This window comes from Nanorana parkeri, unplaced genomic scaffold, assembly GCF_000935625.1.
Source record: "Nanorana parkeri isolate BGI_ZX_2015 unplaced genomic scaffold, ASM93562v1 scaffold35, whole genome shotgun sequence".
Lineage (NCBI taxonomy): Eukaryota > Metazoa > Chordata > Amphibia > Anura > Dicroglossidae > Nanorana > Nanorana parkeri.
In genome coordinates, this window is record NW_017306303.1 from 2,180,473 (window position 1) to 2,204,890 (window position 24,418).

At 42.0% G+C, this 24,418-nt stretch overlaps 1 long non-coding RNA gene across 1 annotated transcript in view; it reads left to right on the forward strand.

Annotated features, from left to right (window-relative positions):
* The first annotated feature begins 455 nt into the window (after positions 1-455).
* The window catches only part of LOC108797947, a 29,253-nt gene continuing 5,290 nt past the window's right edge, over positions 456-24,418 (forward strand). Inside the window, exons 1-2 of the long non-coding RNA XR_001941916.1 lie at positions 456-555; positions 15,004-15,092. This is a non-coding gene — a long non-coding RNA (uncharacterized LOC108797947). The remainder of the gene's footprint in view (positions 556-15,003; positions 15,093-24,418) is intronic.

The following is a 24,418-nucleotide window of genomic DNA, read 5'->3' on the forward strand; positions in this document are numbered from 1 at the left end:
CACTAAGAATTCCAGTTGCAGAATGATATGGTGACCAACAGGTTAAGCTATCCAGGCACTTTATACAACTCTACCTTCATTGAGGACTGATCAAAATAAAGCTGAGCAATTGAGGGAAAAGGTGATTCTTTCTGTATGGGATACTACAGAGAGCATGTACAGTAGGCTACAGCAAAGTAATTAATGATCACTGCAATGGGGAGAGAAAGATCAATACATACAAGGAGACCAGGGGCTATGTGTACCATAAACTACACTCAGAATGAAATAGTAGGAAAATAATTAAATTACATCCCCTTCATTTTTTTTTTTCTAAACAAAATTATGTTAATAGGTGTAGGAGGAGGGATACCAGAGAGGAAGGCTGCAAATATACTTTATACACACCCACCTCCCTCTATTATCACCCCATCCTTAAATATCCCTGTCTAGAACCGAGTCTTAACTGAGACTTGTTGCTGGCAGAAGTCAGAAGGGACAAGGCAGAGAACCTACTGAGTCACAATGTGGTGGAAGATGTCATCATTTTCAAAGCAGGTGAAGAAGCACCCTGGAGTAAGTCCTGCATTTACTATTGTTATAGCTTCTATTTTAGATTTCTAGTATTGACAAAGATAGTAGGCACTTCATAATGTACATCTGTTGTAAGCTTTTTAAGTCAGATGAAAAGAAGGTGAGAAAATAGTCACCGTTCATTATTTGGGAAGTGTACTGGGTACAATGCATCTTTTATTCTGCTGTAAGAATAAAATCTGTATGATACTACTGCAGCCAGTCTGACAAGTAGTAATGACCTATTGTAAATGATGTAACTGTATTCAAACTGCTGCCCCTTATTTCAGCACTTCAGAATGAAAAGTATCAGCAAGAGAACATTTAGTGTATTAAAGGTACCCTGTCAGGAAAGAAATATAGGAGCTGCCACTGGCAAGCTCTAGGGCTGTAAACTATATCTTGTTTCACTGCCTAGTGGCTCAGAAACCCAGAGCAAGTATGCAGCCAGTGAAGACTGAATAGTCTAAAGTGTCACCCTGTCTACATACTCCAGGTCACAGGTGTTGTGAAACCAGGATCAGAACATTATACAACTTCTGAATTAGTTTCCTTGCAGGTTTATTTCAAAGCAAATCTTTATTTTAATATACTGTGTATATATGTATGTGTATGTACATTTTGTATTTGTTTGTATTATAAATATTTATATAGCACCATCAATGTATGCAATGCCTTACATACTATTCATTATTTAAAGAAACATCACATTTTTGTACATACACATTTATTTTTTTATTTTTTTTAAGTTAATGTAAGTGTTTATATAGCAACATGGATTTTTGCAGTGCTTTACATACTATTCATAATTTCAAGAAAAATTGCAGTTTTGTACAATGGATAGAAATTGCTTCCACTTCCTAATTCCATATTCCCTTGCTGAATAATTAGCTGTTGAAAATCAATATGATTTTTTTTTTTTAAACTTACATTTCTGTATGTGTCAGAGCTCTATATCTGGTTACTACGAATAGGTATACAAAATCGTTGAAGCATTATAATGATTTTTTTAATCCCTGAAATTGTCAAATGAATGCAAAGGTAGAGAAGGCAAAAGTATTGTCATGTGATACATTTTAGTGGTTAACTAAACGTATTAAACATACAAGCTTCCAGAATGCTAGGTTCCTTCTTCAGGTCTATTGACAGATCAAAGCTGAACTGGCAGAGTACAAAAAAGAAAAATACAGATTCTAAACAAAGGTGCTGTATACAGATAAAATGTTAATAGGGTAATAAAAGATGACATGCAAATCAGCTGGTAAAATATTTGCCTATAAAAATATGATACAGCACAACAAATAATAATACAATGAAAATGTACTTCATGTGTAGTACAAACTGAAAATAGTACGGCTCATTAAAAAGAAGTTATTTAGCCTTAGTCTAGTTCTCTACCAGTCTAAAAAGTTTGTAAACATTTGTGACAGCCCTACACATAGACGTATAATGTCAATCCATTGGAGGGAATAGCATTAGACAGCTGGGACAAATAACTCATATACAGTCATTCCAGACAGCAATGCTTCTGTGATTCCACATGATATTCAGGGACATTAAAAAAAAATGGAACAGCTCACTAAAGAGAGAAAAACTGCAATTACCAGAGCAGGGGGCCAGATCACATTGACCAGTGGGAGGGGTTTATGGGGGCATTTAAAAAAAAAAAAAAAAACTAAGCCTACTTTTCTATATACTGCACCCATATTCCAAAGTCCTTACACACACAAAATATGTCTTAAAGCTGAACTCTAGGTAGATATAAAATATACAAACGAATGCAGCTTATTAATCATTAATACATCATCAAATGTAACATTTTTTTTAATGTAGACAGTGTAAGTACCTACATTTGATTTGATAGAAGCCATTTTCAGTCCCTCTTCAGCAGGGTTGGTGTTCAAGAGGAAGAAGCAGCAGAAGGAGGCAGTAAGTTCATGTGCGGACAGTGAACATGCTGATAGGAGGAGAAAGCAGATTTTAGCTCAGTACTGTGCTGCTGCTCCTTTCACGGTTTAGTCACAGGCTGGGGTGTTTAAGGGCGGTCTGGGCTCAGACGAAGTGGGCTAAATGATGCTCAATATCAGACTGACGACATTTTGTAGAGGAAATAAAGTCCTGGGAAGAGGGCAGCTCCAGATTGAAAGTGAACTTTGCAACAAAAGCTGATTTTTTTAAAATTGAGCTTTTTATGGCCTATACGTGTTTATTTTGTTTCTGGCTGGTGCTCTGACTTAGTTACTGTGGCACAAATGAGAATCACAAAGACGTACATAAATCTCAAGACAGAAAATATTTTTAACAAAATGATACTCTTCTTTTTCGCATACAATCAATTATATGGGACCTTTCTGCTTTCAGAATATAAACAAAGAGCTAACACATTTTTGAGTCTCCCTTAAAAAATAACTTTCTTTAAAATAGATAGGCACTAATTAGTAACCAACTCCTAGGGAGAATGAATACTTTGGACTTAGATATATAATGTACATCACAGCTTACAGCGTGCAGCATCAGGGGTATGTAATGTATTGCACAGCTTCCAAAGTGATGTGATATGGACTATGTAATGAACAGCAAAACTTACAGAGTGCAGTGATTAGCAGTATGCCTGGGGTATACACTGCACTAAGTGGTTAGAGTTGTGCAACCTTACATTCTCAGTGCAAAGATACCCCTTACATTAATAATCAGTGGAGGTTCCCCTCTTACATTAGTGGCAAGTGGGAACGTTCTCCCTACATTAGTGTTCAGTGGAGAAGTACCTTCTTACATTGGGGGTCAGTGGAGAAATGCCCGATTATGCTGGTGGTCAGTGTAGTGCCCCCTTATATTAGTGGTGAGTCAATAAGTTCCCATTTGTAGTGTTGATGAGTTTAGTATTGCCTTCCTTTGATTGTAAGGGGAGAAGTGCCCACTGGTGCTGGTAAAGTGCCCCGTTACATTGGTAGTGGCTGGTTAAGTGCTCCCTTATATTGGGAAGCAGTCGTGGAGTCCACCTTACTTTGGTGGCCATTGGCAATTTTCACCCTCACATTGATGGCCAGTGGAAGAAGTGTCCCATTACATTGGTGGTGGCTACTTAAGTACTCCCTTATATTGGAAATCAGTGGTGAAGTTCCCCTTATTTTAGTGGCCACTGGTGAAGTTCACCCTCACATTGATGATCAGCGTAAGCGGTGACCCCTTACTTTGGTTGTCATTGGATAAGTGTCCCATTACATTGGTAGTGGCTAGTTAGGTGCTCCCTTATATTGGGTATCAGTGGTGGAGTTCCCCTTACTTTGGTGGCAATTGGCAAAGTTGACCCTCACATTACATTACAGTGGTGGTGGCTATTTAAGTGCTCCCTTATATTGGAAATTAGTGGTTTTCACCCTCACATTGATAGCCAGTGGAAGAAGTACCCCTTTACTTTGGTTGTCATTGGATGTGTCCCATTACAATGGTGGTCAGTGTAGTGCTCCTTTCCATTGATGGTCAGTGGAAAACTGTGTCTTATATTGGTGGTCTCTGGTGAAGTGCCCCTTACATTGGAGGTAAGTGGCACGGTTTTCTTCACATTAATGGTCAGTGGGAGAAATGCCCACTTACACATTGGAAGAAAGTGTTGGTTAGTGAAGTTGCCCCTTACAATGGTTGTCAGTGTACTGCACTGCACTCTAACACTGGTGGCTGCAGAGAAGCGATATCTTTCATTGTCAGTCAGTAAGAATAGTACTCCATGATGATGATTGTTAGTTGTGTAGTGCTCCCCTATATTGGTAGTAAATGGTAGCTAAATACTATAGACCATTTGCACCAGTGGTAACTTACTTGTTGCTAGACTAGGCTAAGCCATACAAGTGGATCTGGTTGTTTGCCCCACGTGCCAGGGTCTAGTGATGCCTATGATAATATTAATTTCTAGACAAAACATGGGTTAATAGATGCCATATCCCTATTCTTTCTTCATATAAAGTTTACAGTTATGTATGTCAACTAGTTACTGGCATAATATTCTACTCCTATAATAGTCACATCTGGAGCAGAAAGATCTGTAAGTTTAGAAAGCATTTTATTACAACTTTGTATGGCTGTTTTTGCTGCATTCATTTTAGTAAATTTTATTTTGTATTTATTTGTGTCATTGTAGAATAAAGCAATGTTATGTTGTTTGTTATAGATGTTACTGCTGATGGATATACATTGCAAATATTTGAGAAGATGAAAGTAAACCTTTATGTTAATACTGGTGTGCTTGGAATTCTAATGTTTAACACTACAGGGTGAAAGGTCTTTCATTTGGAGGCTATCCAGAAGCAGAGCACACTTCCCAGGACCTTGCTTCCTCCCCAGAGTCATCCCTGAGTAGCTGATTATACACAGTTTTCCCATCAAACTCATTAATGTCCTTTAGAATTATCACATGATAACAACCTGTGTTGGTTCTTTATCATTCCATTGGTAGCAGTCTCATGATCCTTAGCTGCTTCTCTTATGAACTCTGTTGAATTTGATGTACTGAAACCTGGCAGACTATATAGAAATACCTATTCTTTTGTAAAATAGTTTCATCATTAGGGAAGTTTTTTTAAATAATATTATTAATATGGGTATTACAGTGAAACTCTACCCAGTTTTTGGTAGAGTAAGGCAGGGTTTGAGCCTCTCTCAAACTTTGTATATATATTTCTTCAATCGGAGTCCTGTCTGTGACAGCCAGTTCTTTTCTGTGAACTCCCTGGATTATCCCTTGGCAGTGCAGTCTGCAATCAAAATGACATACCTAGCCCCTAGTTTATATCACAGCAGTTTGTCTGGCTGTCACAGCAATACTAAAGGTGGGGTGTGATTTTTCTTTCTAGGGCAACAGCAATAAAGACCTAGCAGGGATCAAATCCCACCCATTGTGCTCACAATAAAAAAAAAGGTTTGTTGTACAGTTCTGCTTTAATATTGCTGCATATACTTGCTACATGCACAAACCTTTACTATTCGGGCATTAACACTGATTATTACTATTAGGGATGCACCGATATTAATACTGAGTAAGTGGGCGAGTAAGAGTACCCAGTATTGGTATCGTTGCATCCCTAATAATAATAATCAGTGTATGCTCCGATACTTACCCCGATACAGGAACTTCTGGTCAGAGGAAGATTCCCTCTGACCGACAGTGCCACAAAGGAACATGGATCGGGCATCCCGACTAATCAGGAAGCCAGGCAGCACATCATGCCCCGCCTCCCAGTTTCTTGATTGGCTACGAAGCCAGCTTCACTTGTCGCTAGGTAGCCTGACTTCCTGACCAATCATTGGGGCAGCACATTATGACCAACTTCCTGATTGGCTAGGAAGCTGGCTTCGCGAATTACCGCGCGATAAATCGCTCAATGTGAACGGGGTCTAAAGTGGCAAAATTATAGACTGGTCCCTGCAATACATCCCCTTCTTAATACAGGACAAGACCCTACTGGCTTTGTTTACAGCAGCCTGGCAATGACCCCCAAATCTTTTTCTATTTATGACTTCCCTAGTGGCATACCCATAATTGTATAATCCATTTGTTTATTTTTATTTCCAAAGTGCATTACTTTGCATTTATTGACATTAAACCTCATCTGCCATATTATTGCCCATTCCCCTATTTTATCCAGGTCCTCCTGTAATGTTATATTGTCACAATCCGTTTCTAATACCCTCCCTATTTTTGTATCGTCTGCAAACACAGAAACATGGCTATTCACTCCCTCCCTGATATCATTAATAAATAGGTTGAACAGTATGGGACCCAGCATAGATCCTTGAGGCACACCGCTCATTACACTAGCCCAGTCTGAAAAGGTGCCATTTATAGATACTCTCTGGACACGTTCCCGTAGCCAGTTCTCTATCCACGAACACACCACTTCATCTATGCCCAATGCTCTCAGCTTGTGTATTAAGCGTTTGTGTGGTACCGTATCAAATGCCTTTGAAAAATCCAGATATACCACATCTACCGACCTCCCTCTATCCATATCTCTACTTACCCCCTCATAAAAAGTTAGCAAGTTAGTCAGGCAGGAACGGTCTTTCCTGAACCCATGCTGAATGTCATTAACTATGCCATTATCCTGAACAAATTTTACCAAATAGTCCTTAATCATTCCCTCGAACTATTGTGTCCTGCAGTGACGTGGTAGCCGGCAGGAGGAACCAGAGCTTGTCACAGGGACATGTTATCCAACACAACTGGAAGTGTGTTGAAAAGCAGTGACAGCAGTATCTATTGAAGAAAACAAAGATTTGACTTAACACCTGCCGGAAAAGATGAGCATTCATCTGATTTTTGTACAGGCTGCCCACGTTATTTTTTTTCACCAAGGCAACAGAATAACTATAAGATTAATCAAAGTTAGTATTTGAAAAACTCCTTTTTCTGCCAGAGGCCAGAGCTGGTTTAAGACACAGGTGTTCCTATGGCAATGTAATTGTACTGATTCCATCATGTTCCTGGTTGTGTCTGCACAGTGATGATTGTGTCTCAGTATGGTGTCAGTATCGTATTTATTGTATTTCTGCCTGTGTCACTACAGACCTGTTTCCAGTGTGATAGTAGGGTACTGATTCTGTCCCTATACACATGTTCCTGGCTACGTCCATACAATGCTAAATTGGTCTCTGTAGACATGTTCCTGGTTGTGTCTGTGCAGTATTGAATATTTATTTGCAGAAATGTTTCTGCTTGCGCCAGAATAGAACCGATTTTGTCTTTGTGGAAAGGTTTCTGGTTGTGGTAGTGTACCTGAGAATTTGGGTCTTGATTGTGTCAGTATGGTACTGACTGTGTCTCTGCGGACATGGTTGTGGCTGTGTCAGTAAAGTACTAATTGTGTCTCTGCGGACATGGTTGTGGCTGTGTCAGTAAAGTACTAATTGTGTCTCTGCGGACATGGTTGTGGCTGTGTCAGTAAAGTACTAATTGTGTCTCTAAGGACATGGTTGTGGCTGTGTCAGTAAGGTACTAATTGTGTTTCTGAGGACATGGTTGTGGCTGTGTCAGTAAGGTACTAATTGTGTTTCTGAGGACATGCTTGTGGCTGTGTCAGTAAGGTACTAATTGTGTTTCTGAGGACATGCTTGTGGCTGTGTCAGTAAGGTACTAATTGTGTCTCTAAGGACGTGGTTGTGTCAGTATGGTGGTGCTGATTGTGTCTCTGCAGACATGTTCCTGGGTGTGTCAGTACAATACTGATTGTGTCACTGTGTAAAGATTTCAGACTGTACGGTACTGATTCTTTCTCTATGGACGGTTACTATGATACTAATTGCGTCTCTGCAGACATTTTTCCATCTGTGTCAGTACAGCATTGATTTTTTTTTTCCAAGTCTGTTGACTTGTTTCTGGTTGTTTCAGTATGCTGCTGATTGCGTCCCTGCAGACATGTTTCTGGTTATGTCAGTACAGTAATGTTGTGGTCTCTGCGGAGGTTACTGGGTGGGAATGTTACATAGTTACATAGTATTTGAGGTTGAATAAAGACATTAGTCCATCAAGTCCAACCTGTTAGGATCTCATTCTAGGAATACCTGTACCCCTGTATATTACGGTCCCTTAAGAAATCGTCCAAAAGTTTCTTGAACAATTCCACATTATTTGCTGAAATCGCCGCCTGTGGCAGTGAGTTCCAGACCCTAACTGATCTTACTGTGAAGAACCCCCTTCGCCCCTTGTGCTGGAATTTTTTTTCCACCAATTTTAGGTGATGGCCTCTAGTTTTTGTAACGGAGTTAATTTTAAACAGTTTATCGCTAATGTTGCTACCACCATTGAACATTTTGTACATGGAAATCATATCCCCCCTTAATCTCCTCACCTCTAATGTGAACATGTTTAAATTTAGTAGCCTTGTCTCGTAGCTCTGGTCCTCCATACCCCTAATTAGTTTGGTTGCCCTCCGCTGGACTTTTTCCAACTCAAGGACATCTTTTCTTAGTACTGGTGACCAGAACTGGACCGCGTACTCCAGATGAGGTCGAACCAATGATCTATAAAGTGGCAAAATTATAGACTTGTCCCTGCAATACATCCCCTTTTTAATACAGGACAAGACCCTGCTAGCTTTGTTTACAGCAGCCTGGCACTGCAAACTACCTTTCAGTTTGTGGTCTACAATGACCCCCAAATCCTTCTCCATTTCTGACTTCCCCAGCGGCATACCCGTAATTGTATAACCCATTTGTTAATTTTTTTTTTTAATTTTACTTCTAAAAACGTGGTAAATAAATTTTGGTTCCCATTCACACCTAAGCATTTTGTAGCTTGAAAGCTTAAGCTCTACAACTACACTCAACGGGAGTAATCCCTCTCTTTTCAATTACCCTTCTTCACATCTGAGCATTTTGTCACTTGAAGCAAAATGCCTGTAGCTTGAAAAAGTACATGAGCTTCTTTAGGCAAGCATTTTGGCCCCAACAGACTTCAGTAGAAGTGCTTAAAAAAAGATTGCAAAATCAACAGGCGGAATCCAATTGTTTTCAATGGCCTCTCTTCACATCTGAACGTTCTGTCGCTTGTTGTCTGTAGTTTGAAAAAGTACATGAGCTTCTCTAGGAGCAGAATGGTTAGTTTACTAATTTGTATTGAGATTGTAGTCCATCGGAGCAAGCTTGGAGCGGTGGCTACTTTACAATACACATGGGGAGCATGGGGAACAAAAGTAGCCACCCTCCAGAAGGAAGTACAGTGTCAGCATGAATTCAGAGATGATTTGAGGATCTACAGCCACATAATACACAAATAAGATACATTACTGATAATTATCAAGGTATGTGAATGTGTTTTTAAGACTTAACTTCTGAGTTAAGTGTCACTTTAATGTTCTAGATGTCATGTATTTCTATTAAAAAGACAAAATATGTTGAAAAGGTAGATGTGAACCCTAACTAAATGCCATTTACTTTTCGAAAGCACTGCATATCATTATGGAGCACTAACAGTTTGCGCAACGCTTTACAATATATAAGGAAGACATTGCAATTACAATGCAATTCAAGACAAGATGGTAAGGAGGGCCATAAACAATTATCATAAACAAATTCAATTTTTTTCCAGCTTTTTTCATCTCAGTGCTACTGACCTTCAGGAACCTCTTTTCAGCCACTTCCTGTCTACGTGCATTTACTCCAGCGAGCGGTTTTCCTGATTATGACAAAGGTGGACCATACTAGTGTCATATATGTAAAAACAGCTACTTTTAGCTTCATTAGAAGCCATTGCGACAGTAAAACTGCACAACTAAGAACCAGAGACAGCAAATTGCCACTCTAGAATAGGAAGGTCCTTCATAACAGGATCACCAGGTATTATTCTAATGAAAGCTGCAGATGTAAAAATATTGAAAAATGACTTTTTAAATGACAGTGACATTTTAGTGATTGGGTTTATGTATGCTTTAAATGGAGAGTTGAAAAAATTAAATGGTATAAATGTAAGACATGTTTTAAAAGAGAACAAACTAGAGCTGGAAAATAATGGCAGCAAAGCTTAAATGTTTAGACTTCCAGATGATTACTTAGCTAGGTAGTCCACCTGCCCTAAATCACATTCTACCCTCCCCATTTATTGTCATTATTTCCAGGGTGCGTTTGCGAGTGGTATTCCTTGTGCAATTGGTCCATTTTAAATGAGGCAATCAGCAGCACGACACAACCTGGCAGGGGACTCTAGCTTACTTAAGGTCAAGTGCTTGTGTATAGTATCCGATTGAGGGCAAAGCTCTCTGTCCCCTGGGATAAACACAGGCAAAGTAGACCTAGAGACAGCAACAAAAGCCATTATTCTGAGAAATAGAGAAACAAAACTCTTATTAGAGAGCCAAGGATGCAGGAGATTGACCCATCGAGTGCTGGAGAGGCTGGAGATGGTATAGCACTGCTAAGATTACAATACGATTTTGTGTCGGCTTTCATTTAACAAGCCATTCATCTTGGAACAAGATCAGGAAAGATACATATCAAAATATATAGCAAGTCTCATAATGGGCAAAATAAAATTATTTTACTGTATATATGCATGGTTATACTTATTTGTAGTATTGATCTAATGCCAGAATTGTTTATTGCAGTTACGTAGTATGATATTTATGTATTAAATGCAGGTTATTTGCATGCAATACATTTGTAAGAGTACTGGTACAAGTAAAAGATAAATGTTACAGGAAATAAGTATTTTAAGAAATACTGTATGTAAGTTTTAATTGCTGACCTCCTTCCTGAAAATGCTAGGATTCTTGGATTTCTGAGTCTCAGACCTGAAATAGATAAAGAGAAATGAAAAAGAAGTCAAAATTCCTCATCCGCTGTAGTGCTTGGACTTACACCTTTACATTAATCATCAGATCCTGGCAATATCTCCAGTTGCCTGGCAGTATTCATCTTAAAGTTCATTTGCCATGACACCAAGGAAACTGATTATACAGTATATGCAATTTAAAGGGTAATTCCACTTTCACAGGCAAATTTGGGAAAATGGAATTACCCCCTTCAATCTGGTCCCCTCCAACCTGATCGCAGTGACTAATCGGTGCTCGCCACTTGCGAGCGAAATTTAAAATCCAGAGTGTACGGCTGTGCTAGACGGCAGTACGAAGTACAGATAGTATACCTGCACAAGCGGAGGGAAAGGAGTGTTCATTGAAAGGTAAGTAATATAGCAGGGGGAGCAAGGGGGTAATTTGATTTTCCCAAATTCACCTGGAAAAGTGGAATTACCCTTTAAATCTCTTGACGCCAGTGATCAACACGTACACAATTTAACAACAACAAAAAACGAAAAAGGACATTGTATACAACCGGTTACAGAAAATAGCAGTCCTAGGTCTTGCAGTGTCAGACTTCCCCCAGCAGGGTGACCTGCAGACATTTGGCACTGCAGGCTGCTGAGTTTCCCTGGTCATGATAGCAGTTCTCCCATTGTAAAACCACTAACCTAGCAGGGTGTGAATTGCTCATTTATGCTACAAGATTAATCACTCTGCTGCCTCTTAATTTGCTGTATTTTTAAATTTGGGACTCCTACCCAGAAGCTAAATTACAACTGTGGCCTCCCATTAAAAAATATATGCATTTGCAGTTTTCTCTTAGTCCCCCTGCAAAGTCCCATGAATACCTGTTGATCCTGCCAGTGAAGGTGATTTGATGGAGCTTCCTGGGATGGGGTGGCAACCATGGTGCACTGCTCCTGAATTTAGAGCAGAGTTGCTACTCTCATGTATGCTGCACATGCTTGCCTATAGTGAATGAGAAGATGTTGCAGGGGACTTGGCAATCGATATTGTGACTGTATCTTGTTAGTCACCACCTGTCCACTGGTCCACTGTTCTGGATTGACAGCACTGCCTTTGTTGCTGAAACCCTCCCACTGTGAGCTTCAGTATGTGGAAGGAGGATTTGACTCACTCAAGGAAGTTAAAGCATTTTTTTTTTTATTTTAGAAGTCTTGTGTATCACATAGTCTACAAAAAGTACCAAATCCAGTTACTATCAGGTGGTTCAACTCCAGAGCATTTTCCACAAACTGAAATGTCTGCTGTGGATGGACTGACCCTTTAAACATCTACAGTATAGCCAGAAGAAAACAACATGCAGGAAAACAAATTAAAATAGAAATAATGACGGTATGTAAATATGCCTTTGTAAATCACAAGCCATTTTTTTTACATATTTGCAGCACTTTTGGATGCCCACCAGACTGTGGGAGTGATAACGTTAACAGAAAATAAGTCAGAACATTTCTCTCTATCTGTTCCATATTGCTGCTGTTTTATTACTAATATACTGTATACTAGCCGTAACTAAATGGTAGAGTGGCAGTTCTGTCCGAACTGTGATTGCCGACCTACTCTGTGATCACTGAAGCATGAAGTGCTCTCAAAAGCTGTTAGAAGCCGGCTGTGCAAGAGGGACAGGTACACTTTTTTTTTTTTTTACTGTGTGACCTAAAATCAGATCCAAATGTATCTTTAAAACAAAAATTACAATTACAAAAAATGCTGTGATTTTTTTTCTGTGATGAATACTTGTGTGGATAAATACGCTTAATAGTTCACATATAAAATGCATTATAAGATAGTTTTTTTTTTTGTTGCTAAAAATTGATAAAGCAGAACAATGGCGAGAATGAAAGGAGAGCTTGTATTATCACCTATGGCTCTGCCAGATTATTATTCATAGCTGTGACATCATAGCCCTGACTAATACAATTACTTTGGGTTACACAGTTGGAAGGAAATTAATATTAGTCTTCCCACTGACAAGTGGAATTGCTTAGAACAAGGCCTTAGTTTTAGAATGCTACAGCCACTTAGTGCTGTTTCTAGTGCATGTCTATCTATCAGAAGTGATTTTTCTTTTGAAAAATGTTTAAAAAGATATATACACCAAATCTAAATTTCATGTTCATCTAGTAAAGTTTCATCAGTTTGTTTGTTGGTCATCTATTCTGTGTGATACACAAATAAGTAACATGTCATCAAATAACATCATACAATAGGAGACATGGCCAGCCTTATTCCCAGGATAATTCCAAGTGTACATCACATGAAAACTTAATTGCATTTATATGATATCCAGAAAACATTTTTGTGCAATTAGAAGTAACTGAACACTACATATAAAAGGAGAATTATGTGGTGAATGAAAACCATAATTCCCCATAATTCAAGCCATCCTGTGATAATGAAGCTGTCACAGGTCGGCTCTATTAACAGGGAAGTCAGTGAACACTTACCGCCGATCGCTGACTTCCTGTTCCTCTCCCTGCAGAGAGTGGTGACTGACAGGGATTCTTCCCTCTCCGATTGTCCAGCGCTCTCTGCAGGAACAAACGGGGGAGAGGGCGGGCACAGCTGGCTCTGCCTCTAGATAGGCAGAGCCCGCTGTCAATCAGCCAGCAGGTCAGACCTCAACAGTATTGTCATGATCCGTCCTGGTTGCGGCGTGGCTCTGCATTCTCAGCTTATAGCAGCAATAGCCCGCTACATACTGAGTTTTGGATCACCGGAGAACATTAGTATATGTCCTCCTGTGACCCTCGAGAACTATGGCCAAGAAAGGTTGGCCCATAGTTCTCTTTAAGGACAAACTTTCTGTACTGACAGCATTGATATGTTGTAAGCAAATGTTAACTCTCAGTTTAGCGCAACAGTATATTTATTTTCATTGAACTGCATTGTGTAAATACCTTGAAATATTCTTTAAATTTAAATTGCCATAATTTTCTGTATCTGTTTAAATGACAACCTTTAAATGTTCCCCCCCAATTTCTATGAGTTGCAAGTACCTACATACTTACCTTCAGCCTCACTCTCTATTTCTTCATGGTGTGGCCCTGTGCCACATAGCCTTTGCAGAAAAAAGTCCCAGCTACATTCAGCTCCTAATGCACATGTATGTCACTTGGCCAACTCATTCCTATGACTCGTAGGGAAGTGTTTAGGAAGGCAACTGCCAGTCAGAGGGGTACTTTAAAAGGATGGAAAATGTATTAAAGTGAAGTTGTCCTTAACATTTCAAATTAGACTGACAGAGGGAGTCATTGCTCTGGTGGCTGGAATGTGAAGGGCAGAGTAGGGGTGATTGACATACACTCCTTTTGGGTAGGATATCTGGACAGCAGAATAAAAATAATTGGAGAAATCACCGGCCATACTCCATACGATGTAATCTTGGTGCTGGAACAACTTAAACAGATGGTACCATTTCCATAATCGCACCTGTACATAAGAATTTGCTCAGTGAGAAATGTAATCACAATAAAAGGTGTGAAACATTTCTAGGACCACACAGGGTTCCCCTTTATCAAACAACAGTTGCCTGAAAAAGGGGAGCCAGTGTGGCCCTCAAATGTTGCATCTCTTTGCGACTACATAAAAAGCTCTCACTAAGCAATTTCTGATGTATAAATAACATATCTTGTCTAGAACAACATATGTTTAAACTTCGTGTGACCTATGCTGGGAGGCAGAGTTGAGACTCCTTAGAAAAACACTCAGAGTCTCAGAGAACAAGAGTCTTTCACTGCATAGTGAATATTCACGAAAAAGGGAAATCTGTATTCACTGTAATGTCCACTTGTTCTTTGCTCTCAGAGCTCCAAGCCAAAAATTACCAGCACTGAAAACTAATGTAATATAACACTAGTTTTTACAGCAAAATACAATAATGCCAGATAATTTGTTTACAGCACAGGTATAAGTATACTTAGATTCAGCACCAATGTATCCATGTTACAAGCAGCTCTTGGTTTCATTGATCTCTTAATAAAGCCATAGGTTCCAGATGAATTGATATGGTCAACCTCAACAAATTGTTTTGTTTTCCCACCAAGGATAGGTAAATGATAACTTTACAAAGTGATATACATGAGTTATATTTATCATTGTCATTCTAACGTTATTAATGTTATGCTTTCTATTTTTCATACAGCTGGTACCATTGCTTGGTTTCACAGGCCTGGGAATGATTAATGTTACCATCTACCTGGTGAAGAATACTCTGTTCAACCCAGAATTAAGGTATACCCCATACTAAAATAAAAAAAATACACAGGTACTTACAGTAGAAATATAGCTGTTAACCCAGAGTTGCATAAGGAAAATAATTTACAGTTTTGTAAGAACATCAGAGTAGTTCAATAGTCATATAAGACATGAACATAGTAGATAGTAGAAACTATTATGAGTTTCAACCAGGACTGTCCCTACACTATTTGCCACTTGAGATGGGTGGATGCGGTCAGTGAATGGTCAGTCCGGGATGAAGGGGGGGTAGTTGTACTGTCAGGGAATGGCTGTTCCGGGGAGGTTGGTGTTGCAAGGGTGGTGTTAGTGAGTGGCTGGAAGAATGCCCGTTACCACTCCAGAGGCTCTGTCCAGCATCCAGCCCAGCTCACTGACACCAGACCGAGCATCCCCACTCTGCTCCTGGCAAGTGACATCACTGGTCGCCAGGATCTGGGCGGTACGCCGGCCAGAGCCCACCAGGTTGCCGAGAGCTTTGAGGCGAGATGTGTATGGCCCTTGAACATCTTTCTGCCCATCTCTTAGCAACCTGGGGGGCTCTGGCTGAAAAAAAATGTCATGAAGTCCTTGTAGCACTCCTTACTGGAAATCCCAATAATGTAATGGGTGCTTAAAATGACAGCGGATGTCGTCGCACACAGAAAAGTTTGGATTAGATGTCATCAGCATACCAGCTAGCTCTGTACTGAATGGGACCCACACATGGTCCCCTTCATCAGGCTCAGAGTAGACGTGTCACTTTGAGCCTGATGACGTCTACTCTGAGCCTGATGAAGGGGACCCTGTGTGGCCCCCCGAAAGCGCTTGAAATTTATAATTAAATAGATTTCCACTGACTTATGAGTCTCCGTCGTGCCGGTGTGCTGATGACATCTAATCTAAACTGCTCTAGCTGAAAAGGGGCGGCAGACTCTGCCTGCCAATGCCCCCACGTGACTTAAAGTGATCCCACCTGAGTCAACACTCTGAGGCTGCCTTATTATAGGGACAGCCCTGAGCTGTACCATGTAATAGAAGAGGATGAATAATTTCGATTCCAACAGGAGGCAGAGTCTATCCTTTGCTGTTTTACAGAGCTAGCAGCACTGCTACTCTCCAACACTTGCAGGTGTGTTGAATATAGTGTTACCCTGCTGGGTTTCCTTGGTTCCTCCACCTAAGCCACAACATCACTACAGAAATTAGTGACCAGTGGAAGGAGCCATGGCACCCAGCAGGGCACATGTTATCCAACACACCTGGAAATGGACCTGCTGGAGGGGTATGTGTTTATCTTCTTCCATTACGGGGTACAAATTGGATTTTCTTAGAGAAGCGACAGGGGCTTCTCTATTAAAATGTAATGGTGTAGGGGGCTCAAAGTAAAATATTGCTTAGAGATACTTTGTTAAGTCTCAACTGATTACACCGTTAAATGACCAAATGAATAACAAAATATAAACATTCTGTAGAAACATGACTGTAGCGGAATATTGTTTTGTTTTTTCTTGAGCATGTAGTGTTTATTAAATTTTCAAAGCACACATAACAATAACTTAAGAGGTTACCATATCTCAGTAATGAATGTACATACACAACGAGGGGTATTCATGCAGTTTTGCGATTAGATGCAGAACATTGAAGAAAACTTGAGTCGGTATGGTTAAAGTATTTTGCATCTCACTGTCGTGTGTATAATGACAGTTTGGAGCATGTGGTTCAAGGCTACCTCTCAGAACAGAATACAACATAAGAAAACATTGCGAAATTAAATTAAGATCACCACCCGGAGTACACAAGAGAGAGAAAAAAAAAGAAAAAAAGTAGTAACATGAGAAGCAGTATTGCCAGTACCTATATCTACAGATTTATGATATACATTGGAGTGTAGCAATTTTATTTTCTCGTGGGACTACATGAATATCAAGGGGTGTCATACAGTCATGTACGTAAATAACACCGAAATCGAACAAGTGATTGGTAGGGCATCAAGAGTAATTATCGCACAAACGGGGACCCAGAGGCCCTCCAGGGCGTGTCTAGAGCACATCTAGGGCTCCCAAGGTGTGTGTCGGCCTTGTCCAGGAGCATAAGCTTACGTAGGGTGTTCTGCAGGTCCTCTATCATGGGGGTTGTTGGCAGGAGCCATTTAGTGAGAATGTTTTTTTTAGATGCTAATATGCAAAGGTGCTCCCATCGCGAGATGGAAGGGCCAGGGGAAGATGCCCCCTGGGGTATGTCGTGTAGTAGAGACAGTACAGGTCGTGGGGCCCTTGTTTCACCTGACAGGGAGTTCATGTATCGTATCGCCCGAGACCAGAAGGATTGGATCAGAGGGCAAGACCATATCAGGTGCAGGAAGTCGGGGTGATGTATGTTGCATTTGGGGCAATGTTGTAACCAATCCGGTGATGCAGAGACCGGAGCATAATTGAAGGCATAGTATGCCCGGTGGAGTAGTTTAAATTGGACCTCCCTCCACGTTTCACTGATGATGTGATTTCTAATGTGTTGCCTCCTCCGTAATATGCTATCAAAACGCATCTTCCGGTGAGATGTCCAGTAATTGGGCCCAGAGGTGTACAAATGCAGGGATGTGATTGTCAGGTTGTTGGTGAATGTCGCGAAGAGCCAAATATAAATTGGATAGGGATAATTTGGACGGTGTGGGAGTCAGCAATCTTGCAAAGGTTTGAGAGGAAGTGTCTTTCACCTGTAGTCTGTTGGTATGTATGAAGCGTGAGAGTTGTGCGTATTGGAGGAAATGTGTGGGGGGTACGCGGAACTTGGAAATTATTTCGTTGAATGTTAAGCAGGAGTTTTGGGCGACAGTGAGTCGTGAATGGTATGTATACCCCGGGCATTCCAGGTGCGGAAGTTTAGGGATTCAGCCCCTGCCGGAAAGACCGGCGATGTCAATAGAGGCAGCCATGGGGAGATGGTGCCCGGCAGCCTTGCCAGTATCCTGACTTCCCTCCACGTTATGACAGTGTCTTTAATAAGCACATGTGATCTAACATGCAGGGGTATGGTGTGCAGGGGCGAGTTAAGGATGCCTGCGAGAGACCACGGGTGAGTCAGTTGTCGTTCCAGTGGTGTATTAGAGTAAAACGAAGTATCCAGTATCCAGTCCCTTACGTGTCGGAATATACTGGCTAAGTTATAGAGCCGAATATCTGGGACATTCATGCCTAGGTGGGATTTTGGGCGTTGCATTTTGGCTAGAGCAATTCGTGACTTTTTACCGCCCCATATGAATCTTGAAAAGGTCGAATTCAAGAGTTTTATATCTGAGTGTCGGAGCAGGATAGGAAGGGTTTGTAGGGGGTATAAGAGACGGGCAAAACTGACCATGCGTAGCAGCTGGCATCTCCCTGTCATGGACAGGGGAAGGTGTTACCAGGAGGAGAGTTCCTGTATTATGGTATTAATGACTGGTTTAAAATTCAGGTTATATAGTTCTGAAGTGTTGCGGGGGATTTGTATGCCTAGGTAGGAGATCGCATGTTTCCTGAGCTGGAGTTTGTGAGAGGAGATGACAGATAATAGTGACGGAGGGCAATTGTTAGTGAGGGGCAATATTTCACTCTTGTCTAGGTTTATTTTTAGGCCAGAAAAGGTACCAAAGAGGGATATGTGTTGTAGTATTGTGGGGATCTGTAGCTCTGGGTCTGATAGTATGAGCATGATGTCGTCTGTGAAAAGCATGGATTTAAGGTCTGTCTTTGCTCTCCGATATCCGGAGAATAACTGATTGTATTCAAGGGATAGAGACAAGGGTTCCTCAGCAATATTGAATAATATGGGGGAAAGCGGACAACCTTGTCTTGTGCCCCTGTGCAGCCTAAATGAGGGTGAAATTGATGTGGAGGTGAAGATCCGCACCTCAGGAGAGGAGTAGAGGGTGGTGATATAGTGAAGGAAGGTATCAGTAAACCCCATCTTAATCAATACTTTTCTAAGCCATTCCCAGCTAATGCTGTCAAACGCCTTCTCGGCATCCAAAGCTAACAGTGCCATTGGGCGTGAGGAGGCGTCTGACAAGCGATAACCATCTACAGCATATAACACCTTTCGAATATTCATACCTGCTGATCTACCTGCAATAAAACCCGCCTGGTTAGTAGAAATCATATTAGGCAATATAAAGGAGAGGCGCCTAGCCATAATTTTTGACAAGAATTTAGCGTCCACATTTAACAATGAGATAGGGCGGTAGGATCCTGGCAGTAGTGGGTCTTTGCCTTTTTTGGGCAGGAGGCGGATGAAGGCCTCATTAAAGGTTGGTGGGTAGTTACGGTCACGTAAGATGTGTTGGAACAGGCCAAGCAGAGGTGAAGACACATCCTCCAATAGGATCTTGTAAAATTCAGACGAAAGCCCATCCGGGCCTGGTGCTCTGGAACATGGGGTTGTGCGTATAACCTCTTCTAACTCAAGCTCAGCAGACAAAGAGGGCAGTTTGAGGGAGTCTAGGAATGAAGATCCATCTCCTGTGGCGCAGTGATCGTTACTGTAAAGTGTCTTATAGTATTGGCAGAATATGTCGGAGATGGTTTCTGGGTCAGTGTGTATTTTGCCTGCGTTATCTGCTAGTTTGAGTATGTGGGAGGTGGGTAGCGTGCCCTTCACCAAATTGGCCATAAGCTTACCTGATTTGATTCCAAATCTGAATAGCTCTACTGTCTTATAAGAGCGAATTAGTTGGTCGTATTGGAGAAGCCAGTGATCACAGCTCTGCTTAGCCTGTATCCATCTGGTCCTATCTGAATCAGATAGGGAGCGCTTATAAGCCACATAAGCATCCCTAGCTTCGGAGCAAGAGGTGGTATATTGTTGGCGTGTTTTTTTTTGCGGGAAGAAACATACGCCAGGATCCTACCGCGCAATACGGCTTTGGCTGTTTCCCAAAATAGAATGGGGTTATCGAGGTGTATAGAGTTATGGCTTAAATATTCTAGCCACCACATTTTCAGTTCAGCTCGAAATGAATCGTCTTTGTACAAGTATGTGGGGAACCTCCATGTGACAGGTGATCTTGGAATGGAAAGATCCTGCAATGATAGGAGCACTGGGGAATGATCCGAAATAACCATGTCTCTGATGTGGATGTTATTAAGCTTGCCCATAAGAGTCGGTGATAGAAGAAAAAAGTCCAGGCGGGACATCGTTCCGTGCGCGTGCGAAAAGTGAGTGTAATCTCTTTCAAGCGGATGGAGGAACCTCCAGGCATCGATCAACCCGCCTGCTGAAATCATAGGAGAGGTTTTTGTCTTGAGGAGAAGTTGATGTGCGTGGGATTCCGTGTCCATCGGATCGGTCCTCTGGGGGGGAAGGGACCGCATTGAAGTCTCCCCCTAGTATGCGGTGGGCGTGTGGTGCAGATTGAGAGGTTTGTGACAATATGGTATCAAAAAACAGTTTGTTGTCAGAGTTAGGTCCGTAAATATTCCAAACGCCCAGGGTGCTGGTGCCCACTTGGAGCAATGCACACGATCAGCGGCCCTCCTGGGGGTCACTGCGATGAGACAAGAGGGAGTGGGGTAGCGATTTGCTAAGTAGTATGAGAACACCAGCCGACCTTCCTTTGGCAGGTGCACCTACCACCTTTCCTACCCAGGATCGTTGCATGCGGAAGAAATCCTCCTCAGGGAGTTTCCTGGAGTAGGGCGATGTCCACTTTCAATTTTTTAAGGTGCCGTAAGACTTGTGTGCGTTTATTCGGTGATTTAAGGCCCTTGACATTCCACGACACTATATTCAGTGGGGATCCCAGCTTTTAAGAGGAATGAGTTGAGATATAGTGTTGTGGATCAGAAAACAGATAGGATGTGGGCGGATGAGTGTCCCTACGCTCACATCGGCCCTAGATAAGTAGGTCCCAAGAAGAAAGAGATCACCGAGCGGTGAAACATAGGAATCGGTGTACTCCGGGGCTGTGAGAGGACCCCGTGTGACTCCTCCCTTCTGCGGTCGGGCAAAACAGGTAATATAGGTAGTGATCATATTTAGTCTCCCCCAAAAAAGTAAAAAACAACGTAGAACGAACAGCAGTAAAGCAACAATAACTAAAATCAATCCTTGTGAATGACCTCCTTTTTTCCCAATGAGGGGTGCAACTGGAGGGTACCATGTTTAACATCACACAACTAATGTCAGCACATGGGAGCACTAAATGCGTATACTCACGCAAAGGTAGAGTCTCGAAAGCCTGCTCCGTCCCGTGAAGCAAGTGGTGTTAAGCCAGAAGATACTGGAGTACATAACGATCACGGCCGTGAAGTATGTGGCATGTCCTGAAACTCAGAGTCGCCTCGTAGCCAGGTGCTGGTTGAAAGCCGGTGGTAGTCCTGAAGAAATGTCATCTCTCAGGCTTTTTTCTTCCTTGGGGGGCTCTTGGAAGGTGAAGCAGGGTAGGGATCAGATTAGGCCATCAAGAAAGCCTTGGCCTGGTCAGCAGAGAGAAACGATTCCGTGGTGTCTCTTGGAGTAGAAATGCGCAGGACGGCAGGGTATGCCAGTGAGAATTTGATACCGCGTTCCACCAGCATGCTGCAAACCTCAGAGAATGACTTTCTTTGCTTAGTGAGAGCCACCGAATAGTCTGCAAAAAGTAGCAGTTTTTGGCCTTCTACCATCAGTGTGCATTGTGCCCGGAAGGCCTGCAGTATTTGTTTACAGTCCGCAAAATCTAGGTATCGTACAATCACAGGTCTGGGCCTGTCAGCTGCCCTTCGCACACCTACTCTGTGGGCCCTTTCAACTCTGCATGTGTTTAGGAGGCCCAGGGCCTTCGGTATGGCAGTGGAGCATAGTCGAATGAGATCTGTGTGGGGGGCTGTTTCCGGAAGGCCTATGACCCGCAGATTGTTCCTCCTCGATCTGTTTTCAAGATCATCGACCTTTTCCAGTAATTGTTGGATGGAGGAGTTAGCGTGTTCACATGATCTCTGCGTGGCCTGCATCTTGTCTTCCAGATCACTCACTCTATGCTCCGCTGCCTGGATGCTGTTAGTATGTGTGTCGAGCGTGGCCTTGAGTGGGCCCAGATGTTGCTGGATGGCGTCCCTCACTATATCTCTCATGTCGGCTTTAAGGTAAGCTGCCACTGCTGCGGCTATGCCTTGGTGATCAGGGTTAAGTAAGTGGGTTGACGAGGGCTCACCTTCGGTATCGCCGCCAGACGATGCCAGCATGTCATCCTCATCCGCCATCTTGGCTGGGTCCGATGTGTCCGCAGTCGGTGGTAAAATGGCTCGTTTCGGCTGGTTCGGACGGGATATAAATTTGTCCATATCAGCGGGGATAGTAGTCCGGTTCGTCTAGGCTATTTGTGATGAGATAGAGGCCGGTCGGTGTGATCGATTCTGTAACGGGACGGAGCGGTGTTGCACGCGTCTATCTCATTTTTCTTTTTTTTTTTATCATTTGTTAAAAATTATTTACTAGAAACCCCATCACAAGAGAAGTAGAAGGTCTGCCATTTCTAATCTCCTTCTGAAAATGCTTGATCTCTGCTTTTGATGCTGATCCAAAGCGTTAAGACTTTCGCAGTCCCAGTATGCAGAGCAGATGATCGGACTTCCCTTGCTGCATACTATTCTGAAATCTGTTAAAGCAAAATCTGAATGCAAATTTTAGAATTGTCACTAGAAAAAGAGGTGTAACCAATGCCAACATGTCAAGGCTAAGGTAAGGTGACAATTTTAACATATAAAAAACATTTTTTTTTTAATAAAACATCCCCATGATCCGCTATGCTAATAGCGTATCTTCTCAGAAGCTGCACACAGCGCGCCGGTTTAGTTTTACTTTAATGTCACTTTAACCACTTCGAGGCCGCAGTACGTCTATAGACTGTGGCCCGCAGAAGTGGTTAAAACAAGAACACGGCTGCTCTTGGTACTGCTTTTAACAGCAGGCGATTGCTGTATGACTTACAACCAATCGCCTGCTGAGGACTACAAATCTCGGCAGTACTTTATACAGAAATGCTATTGTTATATAAAGTATTGCAGGGATGTGTAGTCCTCTATAGCCTGTGCCATTCTGTATTGCTGTAAATATTAGGGCTGCACCATATATTGGCCGCCAAAACATATTAACCGAAAATGGCACTTTTGGCATAATGCCGAAAGTGCAATTTTTCTGCTGATACAGCGGTGCATCCGTGCTTTCTTTTTTCCCCGCTGGACGCTGCTCCGTCTCCCAGCGGGGAGGAGAGAAAGTGACAGCCGGCCAAGTGCTGCAGAAGGAGAGTGCTGTGTTTGTGGGTTTTTTTTGGGGGGAGGGGGCCCCCCCCCCAAAAAAAAATAATCTTGCACCAGGGCCCTTTGTTCCTTAGCTCCGCCACTGAAAGTAATTAACATGCTACATCCTGTTCAAAACTATCAGGGTGCATGGCCAATGCTGGCAGATGGTATAAATCCAAAGTAGAAATAGTCAGCGCTAAATAATGAATGCAGCCCGTCTGCACCAATTTCTGAAACATACTGCGTCATTTTCCAGACCACTGCCAACTCCAGCACCAAATTCAAGCATTTCTTATTTGCACCGTATTTCATTCTTGCGCTGTGCTTGTAACATATTCAATAAAGTCTGACATTTTGGTAATAAGAACAGTGATGCAACGTAAGACCAAGTCCTTTTTAGCATAACTAGTCTGTTGCATGTTCATATTGTATATGTCTGTAACAGTATGCAACACATACCTCAGGTGCCAACTGAAATCTGTCTCAGACACATATGCGACACATCTATGTACTTTATCAATGTGCATAAACCTGTCCCAAAGTTTGTCTCGCAAGCCAGCACCAGTTTCATAGGTTTGTGCCACATTTATGAAAGCAATGCATATGCGGCCTTGTATGTGAATTTGCTGCATATAATGACACTTTTCTTCTGTGTTTGTTTTAATTACACTCTTTTTGAATTCCCCTGCATGTATTAAAAGCAGAGGGGTTGGTAGCATATATCTTTTCAACAAATCTATGTGGAACCTACACTGCTTTGTTAAGGTCCCCACACACCTTACGATAATCGTACGATAATCGCAGGAAATCCCGCGATCGTACGATCATGGTAAGGTGTGTGGAAGCCGTGCGACCTCTACTACTGTAAGGTGGCACGACTTTAAACTTACGAACATGTTTCAAAACCCGCCGAGCATCGTACGATGTTCGGCGGGTCTGTAGCGTGTTCGTAAGATAAAAGCCGGACGGGCCGGTGTGCGCAAGCGCACACTGCCCGTTCGGCATTGCGGTCCTCGGAAGCCCGCCCCTCAGGGGGCGTGGCTTGCGTTCATCGCAAGTACGATCTGCCTATGCAAGATAGGCAGATCG